The sequence below is a fragment of the Rutidosis leptorrhynchoides genome, chromosome 10, assembly GCF_046630445.1.
Source record: "Rutidosis leptorrhynchoides isolate AG116_Rl617_1_P2 chromosome 10, CSIRO_AGI_Rlap_v1, whole genome shotgun sequence".
NCBI lineage: Eukaryota > Viridiplantae > Streptophyta > Magnoliopsida > Asterales > Asteraceae > Rutidosis > Rutidosis leptorrhynchoides.
The window spans coordinates 42,948,061-42,959,899 of NC_092342.1; the positions used below are offsets into that span (position 1 = coordinate 42,948,061).

The 11,839-nt window shown below is 38.6% G+C and overlaps 1 non-coding gene across 1 annotated transcript; it reads right to left on the minus strand.

The window, feature by feature from the left end:
• Positions 1-4,643: 4,643 nt before the first annotated feature.
• LOC139874004 (small nucleolar RNA R71) lies at positions 4,644-4,749 on the minus strand. The gene has a single exon (XR_011767709.1). It is a non-coding gene; the product is annotated as a small nucleolar RNA R71 (small nucleolar RNA).
• Between the last annotated feature and the right edge of the window lie 7,090 nt (positions 4,750-11,839).

An 11,839-nucleotide genomic window follows, 5' to 3' on the forward strand; every position in this document is an offset into this window, starting at 1 on the left:
TCGTGTATAACACTTTTGCTAATTTTGAAAGATGAAGGTATGGTGGTGATGGTGTTGGTCGACGATGGGAGGGAGCCAGGGAGAAGTCGACTGCCTTTTTTTTCTAGTGAGGGTTTATACCTAATTTGTGTTAATACTTGTATTTATATTAACCCTAGTTTAAACAATTAACACATAAGTCCCTAAAGTTATCAAAAATTAAACATAAAGGGGGTAGGGAGGGGGGTCCGGCCGAATGGGGCTCATACGGGGTTCCCGGGCTCTCGTTTTGCAATCCCGTGTAATCGTGGTCCGTTTTAAGTGCCGTTTAGTCGTACCAAAGGCCTGGAATGCTATCCCGATCGTTAAACGCAACCAATTGTCTAATTTATTAAAAACCCAATAAATTAAATATTTTAAAAAGTTAATAATTAATAAAATTAATTATTAAAATAAACCCGAGTGTTTCGTTGCTCAAAAAGCTTTTATCAAAATCGTATCGTTTTTATCGTATTTCATTATCCGAAATATTTATTTGAATTAATATCAAGCCATATCAATTATTAAAACTCACCGAAGATCAAGTACGCATTTAATACACGTAAACGCATAAAAGTTAAATAATCGCCGTTAAATAAACTAACGGAAGGTTAACGAGAGTAACGAAAAAATCAGGGTAGTTACATGACCCACCTGTTATTGAAAATTTCGTCCCGAAATTTTAGTGATCGTCCGCTGAAGTGGTTTCCTCGGGAAACAATTGCGGATACTTCAGCCTCATCTGGTTTTCACGCTCCCACGTGAACACTGGTCCTCTTCTCGCGTTCCACCGAACTTTAATGATAGGAATTCTGCTTTGCTTCAACTGTTTGACCTCTTGGCCCAAGATTTCAACAGGTTCCTCAATGAAATGAAGTTTGTCGTCGATTCGTATTTCTTCTAGAGGAATAATCAAATTATCATCGGCTAGGCACTTCTTTAGATTGGATACATGAAAAACGTCATGAATACCGCTGAGTGTTTGTGGTAGTTCCAATCTGTAAGCTACTGGTCCAACTCTTTCAGTTATCTCAAACGGTTCAACATATCTAGGACTCAGTTTACCTCGTTTTCCAAATCGTACAACACCCTTCCAAGGTAATACCTTAAGCATAACCTTGTCACCAACTTGGAACTCTATGTCCTTCTGTCTAACATCGACGTAACTCTTTTGATGACTTCGAGCCGTTCTCAATCGTTCCTAAATCTGTAGAACTTTCTCAGTTGTCTCCTGAATAATCTCAGGACCTGTCAACTGACTATCTCCCAACTCGCTCCAACAAACGGGAGATCTACACTTCCTTCCATACAATCCCTCGAAAGGTGCAGCTTTAATACTCACATGGTAGCTGTTATTGTATGAGAACTCAGCTAGTGGTAAATACTTATCCCATCTGTTTCCGAAATCAATGACACACGCTCTCAACATGTCCTCAAAAGTCTGAATAGTTCGTTCGCTCTGGCCATCCGTCTGGGGGTGATATGCTGTACTCATATCTAAACGGGTCCCCATTGCTTTCTACAATGATTGCCAAAACCTGGAAGTAAATCTGCTGTCGCGGTCGGATATAATGGATATAGGCACTCCATGCCTAGAAACGACTTCCTTAAAGTAAATCTGAGCCAACTTCTCCATTTTATCAGTTTCCCTTATCGGTAAGAAGTGTGCAGACTTAGTAAGACGATCCACGATAACCCAAATGATATCGTGACCTCCCGCCGTTCTCGGCAGTTTCGTAATGAAGTCCATGGAAATTCCTTCCCACTTTGATATCGGCTAAAAAGTCACGTTTTCACCCCGGTATTAAGGCCCAAAAAAAGAAAGATTTGAACTTTGTCGGAAAAATACCCACTTCGTCAGTTAGAATTAAAGAACAAGTAATTACGAAGATGGTGCAAAAAGAATCAAGAGAATCGGAGCTAAAACGAAGATTCTAGAGCGAAAACGGTGAAAGACAAGAAATCAAGTTACGATCCAGGGAATTCAGGCTGACCAGCCTGCCATACGGCCTGCCAGTATGGAAACGGCCTGCCATATACGTGCCACCACATGAGCCACCAAACGGTCTGCCTTGCATACGGCCTACCAAATACGGCCTGCCAAATGGCCTGCTAGGCGTATTTGGCAATTTTCAAGTCTATTTAAAGGGTCTTTGTCATTCATTCCAACACACACTTCAATTCACTTCTTTCTCTCTCTTGTACAATATTAGTCATACTCTCAAGGCCTTCTCACCTCCAAGCGAGAAATTAAGTACCCGGAGGCGAACGCTGAAGATTGTATTAAGAAAGGTCTGGAGTCTTGAAGTTGTCACTTTTGTATTCGGAACTCGCTTAATCTACTGGTACTTCTATCCTTTATCTTATATAATGTTTTATGATATTATTGCCATGATTAACGAGTAGTTATCTTTAGTGTATGCTATGATGTAAGCAATTATAATGCCGAAATAATATTATGGTCTGTGTATGTTGTTGAAATGCTTTCCGATTATGCTTTAAACTCAATAGCTTTTCCAACTAATAGAACGTAGTTATAGGCTCTGTTATTGGGAAGTCACGAACCCCGATTCAGAGTACACTATCTGTGTCACCCCTTGGTAAGAGAAGTCTATCGGATACAACGTAAGATCGACCGAGGCACAACGGTTATAGTAAGTTTATTGAACTTTGGATTTCGACTGAGGACTCTTTCGTAGTGAAACATCTGACTAGACCCCTAGTACATTGTCGGTCCCAGACCATGCTAGTGTAGTCACCAAGCATATAAACTTCGTACGTGCACACTGAAGCACATCGGTTGTTGTAAGCTGTACCTCTGCTAAGTAAGGCCATGGAACACAGTTAGTGTTGACCTGTACACTGCACCATAACGCGGTCTCAAGCATTGCACCCTGCATGAGGGATTCTTAGTTAATTAAGGAACTATTTGTTTAGACACATAAAGGATTGGACCGTTAGGATAACCGAACGTGTTCATGGAAGTCAGACTTGACTTGGCCATGGTGTTCTTTATGATTGAACTCTTTTTTAGGGCCTAACTATCTTTTACCAATCATTAATGAAAGCATTGAAACATATCACGTCTCTCGGATATGGTAAACCATCTATTCTATTATGCTTAAGAAAGTTTAGACCATTTTGGAATGTTAATACGTCACCCAACCGAGTCGCTCAATTGGATGAGCCGTCTGAATGTGTATGCCTGTAGTCAGACTGCACGGGCGTCGGGGGTAAGGGACGTTGCTGTCTATTCAGAATCTTCAAGCCTAACGCAATACCCAGTGACATGTCTTATGACAGGGGCATTTAGGACCAGTGTAATGAATACAAGGCCTCTGCCTATTCATGAGCCAGCATTCCATAATCTCGGCAGAATAACTGATGAAGTCATAGTATGCACTTACTTTAACCTTATCTAAATTACAAATTTTATCGCATTTACTTTATCTATCTTAAATTAGAAAATCCTAAAATAAATGTTCACTACTCTCTAACTATCTTAGGTTACAATATAGGTTCGATGTTACTGATATCACAAAAATACGACTCTAGGTCATACTTCCCTTACTTATAAGGAGTAGTAAGATTTAGGCCCCGCTAAATATAAATTTAAAACATTACCCTCTCCCACGAGTGGCTGATCCTGGCGAGCCGCGGCCTAACGACACCGCGCAAATAAAAACCGTCCGTTTCGGCCATATCAAGAGACCTGTTAGTTTTTGGTGCCACTGTCAGGGAACTGGTATCAAGCAATACTGCTCTCTATCAAACTTATTCACAAGCATTTAGTGGTGTCTAAGAAAGACAATTATAAACGGACTTGGTTATTAGATTTTCCGAACAGTCGCCAATTATATTGGGACCAAAAGGATCCTGCCTCTCTGTAGTCGGCCTGGCCACTTGGTTTGTTGAATAGTTTGTGCGGAACTTTGTTACCGAAATATCAGGGAATCAGTAGCCAGAACCAAAAACATATTCCACCATAGGATAGTTAGTTAATTAGATTAGATTACTTTAGATTACTCTAGTTTACCTTAGATTAAACCACCTTAGATTACCTTAGATTGCCTTAGAATTAGATTAGTTTAGCTTATTATAATTTAGCTTATTTGCGAAAATTAAAAACAAAAAGGCATACCTAGTGTATGACCCAAACCCGATCTAGACCAGGGCAGTTGTTATTTGTACCTGATTCAGACGCAATAATCTCTAAAGCACGCAAGGAAGCACGAATCAGAAACCAAATGGCGTTACACGTTACTTTAGCAGAAAACACGAAACCCTCGATTGAAGTTCGAGGAGGACCAATTAGATTTCCAGAGATTCAAGGACACTCGTTCAAGTTAAAACATCACATCATCCAGCTCATTCAGAATAGCTGTCAGTTTCATGGATTACAGAATGACGATCCTAATTCTCACCTTGATAAATTCATATCTCTTTCGAATCCTACAAACAGCCAGGGATAGGACAAGATATAGTCCGGCTATACTTGTTCCCCTATTCTCTCACTCATCATGCTCAAACTTGGTTTGAAGGACTGGAAAAAGATTCCATCACGTCATGGACGAAGATGGCGACTAAATTCCTAACCAAATATTTCCCTCCTTCTAAACAAACCAAACTGAAGAATGACATCATTAACTTCAAACAAAGTTATGATGAATCTCTTTACACTGCATGGGAGCGTTTCAAAACCCTGCTGAAGAAATGCCCTAATCACTAGTTAGAACGGTCAGCCCAAATCTGTACCTTCTACAATGGTCTTACGGTAAATCATAGGACGACGATCGATGCCGAAGCTCAAGGGAATCTGATGAACCAAACCGCAGATGAAGCATGGGAATTACTCGAGAACATGACGATGCATCATCATGACTGGAAAAGTGGTGAAACAACTTCATCATCTGCCCCTCTCTCTGCACTTAACAATCAAACAGAGGCTATCAAATCCCTCACAGATAAGATGGAATCTCTTTCCAAGCAACTCAGAGAATTGAAGACGCAACCGCAGCAGGTTAACCAAGCTCAGGCTTGTGTCAATTGTACCAACCGCAACCTACTGAAGACTATCAATTTGAGTACGAAAACCCTGACGGTTCAGTCTGTTACGTTCAATACCCAGCTCGTCCACCAAATCCCGGATTCAATCAACCACCAAGGGTTAATCAATTTCAGCGAAGCAATCAACCTTTCCGCTATCGCTATCCACCTTATCCAGCCCAAAAATCTCAATTGACCTATGATCAACCACTTCCACTCACTGGTCCCCCAGTTAAGGAGAATTCCCCTACCACCCAGATTACAAAAGCAGCTAACCCCACTCTCGGAGCTGATGATCAGTTAACTCAGTTCATCCAAGGACAACAACAGCTAAATCAGAGAACTGAAACCAGACAAGATTAGACGGAGATACTAATGAGAAATCAATTGGCTCTGCTCAAAAGTTTGGAAACGCAGCTCGGACAGTTATCACAAAGCCTTGAAACCCGACCGCAGGGAAGATTTCCAAGTAATACTATCCAGAATCCCTACATAGAAGAAGCAAAGCAAATGGATTCCGTAATCCCAGTGGAAGAACCACGGAGAAGGTCAACTAGGCTCGAGAACAAATCAACATATACTCAAAAGCTGACCCCTGAAACTCCAGTTCGTGTACCTTATCCTGGAAGGCTACAAGAAGAACCATCCAATCTTGATTCCTTCAAACTTGATAGCAGATTCTTGGACACTATGTTCAAAGTTCCCAACCAGAAGAGATACATCTGAAGGCTTCTTTCTACAAAGGAGAGGATACCAGACTCTAACAAAATTCCACTGAGTGAAGAATGCTCTGCATTACTCAGAAACTCTCTACCACCTAAGCTAGTAGATACGGGTTGATTCGTTTTCCCGTGTTCAATCTACCAATCTGGAACCATTCATGCGCTAGCAGATTTAGGAGCAAGTATCAACCTAATCCCCTACTCTCTCTACAAGAGATTAGAGTTAGGAGATTTGTCACCAACCAAAATGACAATCCAACTTGCCGATCATACAATTCGATATCCTAAGGGCATAGTTGAGAACGTCTTGGTGAAAGTCGACAAATTCTTGTATCCTACGGATTTCGTAGTAATGGATATTAAGGAGGACCTATACACCCCAATAGTGTTAGGAAGACCTTTCATGAATACGGCTAGGACTGTCATTGATGTGTACAATCAAACCATGATCTTACGATCACATGGGGAGAGTGTTACCTTCAAAATTGACCGACCAATCGATCTTTCTGGACAGGCAGAGATGTTTGCTATTTCCACCAGACGGATCACTTCCGATGATGAGTCATTACCACCAACCGACGATATCGAGATGGGTGTCGAATCACAGTCTGTAGACGACCCAGAAATGCAAGAAGAGGATTCCAGCAAAGAAATAGAGGAAAAGGAGGAATCTGAAGAGGAAGAGGAAATGGAAGACGTAAAAGAAACTGCGACAACACCCGTTCCAAGCACTGAGCGTCATGAAGAAATAATGAGGCTTGAAACGGAAGATCACAGTTTATTCATTCGCTTCAAAAAGAAGAACGACAAGGCTGAGGTTAAGGATATAGAAATTGATCCTGTAAGTATCAAAGTAGAGAATCATAATACTGAAGGAACCCGTTCATCAGACGCATCCTCAGAAGAACCGGATACCGATGATGACGAGGAAGAGCATTACGAAGACATTCTGACTAACTCACACTCTCCAACCGAACTAGATCAAAGGGAGCCAGACTCATCTTCAGATCAAATTCCGGTTATATCCACACATGCAGACATGGTTACCTTCATCAATGATACCGATGAATTTGAAGACATTCTCGAAGCCATCAGAAAGTCAACCATTGATTTTTCGCTACGCTTAATAGAACGAATCATGGCTATCAGAGAAGAGCACCACCTCTATCTCCGAAGAGAAGACAATGATGTTGAAATCCTAGAAGAACACATTCAAGACTTTATCAATTCTCTTCACAATCATATCTATCACGAAGAAAGGCAACGAGAGCATAATTCAGTGGTTCGCACTATTCTCGACACAAGATTCTATCGAGATCAGAAGATCATTTACTCTAAGGTTTATAATGCCTTAGCTGGATCTGCACTTCCGTTCTCACGAAACGAACGAGCACTACTGACTCTCATCTGAAAGAATATGGATCTTTCCACCGGCCGCTCGACTTATCACTCTGATTTGCAAATGATCGAGGATATTCACAGCCTTTTCACTCTTCTGGATAGAGATAATTTCGAAAGCACACCGGACAGACTAGTGATTTACGTAACAATTGATCACCATGCTGATCTGATTATCAAAGAGTTACAAGACGCTGTTATGGAGGAAGCAAGGCGAAACAATCCATTCTCTCATCTTGAACCAGATCGAGTCAACATTGCCACCTATGTTACGAAGCAGCTATCATGTATCTTCCATGAATCCACATATCCTAGTTTCATATTTAAAGCTGGATGTCGGGAGATATACTCAAAGAAGGTGAAATTGATACTCGAATCAGGATTGCTGTTCACTTCCTTCCAGCTTCATCTCTTAACTAATCTGTGCAAAGCTACAGACTCTTACTATGGAGATCATCATTCCGAAGACTTCGAGATTCTAATGATACAGTTTCTGACATTGTTTGAAGACCTCCGAAATGAGCATCCCGTCAGAGAAATCATCAACACCAGCACTGCTACCATGATTGACATTCATGGGTCAACCAGCAGAGCTGTGTATCACATTCTCATCGGACTTCAAGACTTATCAAGAGCCGAAACTACGCACTACTTATCGCTCAGAAGATCTTCAAGAGAAGTACCGGACTTGTTACCACTATTGGTCCGACACTTTCTCAGGACTTATCCACCAAGACTCACATTCCCTCAAGAAGACCAAGATCACGACCATCAACGAGGAATGTTTGCTTTTTGAAGAATCACTACGGTAGAGCCAACGACCTTAAACAAAAGCGCTTCTCGGGAGGCAACCCGTGTGTGATGACCCGGAAATTTCTGACTAAATTTAAACTTTATCTTTAAATGATTTAATGTTTTCGACACGATAAGCAAAGTCTGTAAAACCGAATCTCAAAATTTTTGAACTATTCAAGTACCCTTTGGTTGTTCTCAACGATTCGCAAACCATTATATGTAAATAGATACATATATATACTATAACTTGAAAACGTAACAAAGTTTTAATTGTTTAATACCGTACATTAAACTTATTGGTTTAAATATTTATTTAAATATATATGATAAGTTAGAATATTAATTGTATGAATAACTTGCGACGTATATTTAAAACATGTTTATGAATGTTGAAAATATATATTAACTTGGTCATAAAACGATTTGTTATTATATATATATATATATATATCAACAAATAGCGAGATAATGATTTATAGAAGTAAATGACCAAAACACTCGAAAGTTTAAGATACACTTTGAATGATATAGTTTATTGATAATTTAAGACTATATTTTGACAAAGGTATGAGTCACAAAACATAAATTGCGAGTTTTCTAAGCGTACTAAAATGCGTTCGAGAAACCAGAACCGGGACATAAGTCGAGTGACAACGTACGAGTCATCGGAACGAAAATTACAAGTCAACTATGCATGTGAATTTAATATAATATATAATTAATTATATAAATTAAATATATTATATATATTATATAAAATTAAGACGACAAACAAAAAGTTAAAAGTTTGTGAGCTGGATCAGAGGGCCATGCAATCGCATGGCCTTGAAGCACAAATCCCATGCGATCGCATGGGGTACTTTTTCAGAAAAGGTTCTATAAATTGCTCGATTTTTGGCTTAGTTTTCACACATCATATATTACTCCGTATTTATTTATTATATTTATATTATTATTATTATTATTATTATTATTATAACTATTATTATTATTAAGATTAATATTATTATTAATCTTATTATTAGCAGTAGTATTAATATTATACATAAAATACTACGACGAGGTCTTGAGCATGTCACTTTCAAAATGGTTTTCAAGCGAGATAGAGCTAAGAAAATTATGGGTTATTGCCAAGGAGGTTATGGGTAATGTTCGGTGGTATATTTGTGAATCAAACCTAGTGTTTATCATCTCCGTTGCGTCTACGTACTTTCCTACAATATTGAATCTCAATATTGATACGTAAGCACTCATATTTTATCTTTTATATATTAATTGTGTATCCATGTCTAGTGCTCGAGTATATATATTTATACATGCTTATATGCTAAATTTCATCGTTAAACAGTTTATGATGAATCACGAATTAAATACATATATTACTGGTAAAAGGTATATGATATGCATGTTTTTGGAAAGCTGGCGAAAAATCAATGACTTTTCATTTAGATATCGAATAGTTTCGATGAACGGATCAACTGAATTATAATTGACGTTAATTGGAATTGCTTTTGAATATGCAATTAATATTTAAACAACTTGTCTGTAAGATTGATAAATTGGATTTTTGAATATTACCAACCGAGTAAATGAATCCTTATATAAGGTACGTCTCATTTTGTTAAACAACTGTCAAAATTGACTTTTTGAAACGACTTTGGATAACTTTTGTATGTCGATCTCGAGCATTAGGATTGTGATACACTATGACCTGACCTAGCTTGATAGACATTTATTGACCAACATATGTTCTCTAAGTTGAGATCTACGATTATTTGATATTTCGAGTTTCGGTCACATTACGATGAACAACTTTATGTGCTGCTAAGGTGAGTTTCATTGCTCCCTTTTTAATTGCTTTTGCAATATATATTTTTGGGCTGAGAATACATGCAATTTATTTTAAACGCAATGGATACAAGTACATACTTAATTCTACACTGAGTTTGAACCGAAAATCTCTTAGCTTTGGTAACTAGTAGCTGCCAGTACATAGGATATGGACTGGTGGGCGCGAATAACAGTATATGGATCCATAGGGCTTGACATCCCCGTCCGAGCTAGAGCGCTAGCCTTTTAACGAACGTGTGTTATTTGAGTTTAGGACACGTTGGTTTACGTGTATTAAAACGAATGGGGTATTTATCATTATAACGTTAAAGCTTAGTTAACAGGGTGCTCTGTTACATAGAATCTATTGATAAATGTTTCTGGATGAAACAACTGAAATCTTGTGATCCACTTTTATATACAGATTACGCGAAACACTAAAACTATGAACTCACCAACCTTTGTGTTGACACTTGTTAGCATGTTTATTCTCAGGTTCCCTAGAAGTCTTCCGCTGTTTGCTTATATGTTAGACAAGCTATGTGCATGGAGTCATACATGGCATATTTTTCAAGGAAACGTTGCATTCACCAAATCATCACCATGTATCTTATTTTGACTGCATTGTCAACGGAAGTACTATTGTAAACTATTATTTACGATGATTGTCTATATATAGAAATCATCAGATGTCGAAAACCTTTGATTTAAATATTCATTTGTGGTGTGCCTTTTCAAAAGAATGCAATGTTTACAAAACGTATCATATAGAGGTCAAATACCTCGCAATGAAATCAATGAATGACGTATTGTCCATATGGATTTGGAGCAATCATCACAGTTGGTATCAGAGCGTTGGTCCTAGAGAACCAGGTCTTGCATGAGTGTGTCTAACTGATAGTGGTTAGGATGCATTAGTAAGTCTGGACTTCGACCGTGTCTGCATGTTAAAAGTTTTGCTTATCATTTCTTGTCAGAAATTACATGTTTATCATCTTAAGTCTAAACATGTCTTATTGCATTGATTGCATAGATAGTGTATAGACAAAATTCATATCTTAGCGTATCTGTTACTGTAAACTTTTCCTGACATCTTCTGAAAATTCCTCCGTGATTTATGGAATTTTGGTATTATATATACATATGTAAATTATGTATTGAAGAGTACCAATCTAAATTTTATAATCTATTTCATATCAAAAACCATCTCTCTAATTATACAAGATGGATCCCGTATCTAGTTCAAATTCCTTAAACTCCGACAGCTATTCCGATATGGATATTCACCTGAATTCCGAAGACAGTGTAACCGGAATGGATCAACCAATTAGCCATCACCTATTCTGGATGAATTGGGGATAGGTTCGTAGCCTACTTAATTATTGGAGACAAGAAGAAGGCGATCCCTTCCATCTACCACATTGCCCTCTTGGCGAAGAACCTGAAGCACTTACCGGCGAACCTGTTCGAGACACCATTTTCTCTCTCATTTCCAGAGTATCTCGTCACGATAATATACTATCTCAAATTCTAGATCTTATTTATCCGCTCGTCCGAACCGCCAATCATCCCGGAGTAGTAGAAGAAGTCAACGAGCTTCGCGCTCGGGTAGTGGCTTTGGAGAATATGGTGCAAAGGTTACAAGCACCAGCAGCATCACCGGCATCAACAGTACCACCGACAACAACACCAACAGTACCATTACCACCACCAACAACATCCGCATCGCAAACCTTAACTTCACAATCTGTTCCACGAGCATCAACGTCATACGCACCGTAGTTACCAAGAAATACCAGCAACAATAACCGATGAAGTATTAACTCATTTCCCCTAAAGAAATTTTATGTATATTTAATATATATAAATTTTGAAATCAAAATAAATCTTTTCGTACTAAGCTATTACATGTGAATCTTAACTGGTAGGTACTACTCGGTTAGTTCATATTACTAATATGCAATTATGTACATCCTTCCTTAACAACTTAACCATTGTTAACTACAATCTCTGTTTCAATCCAATGAATT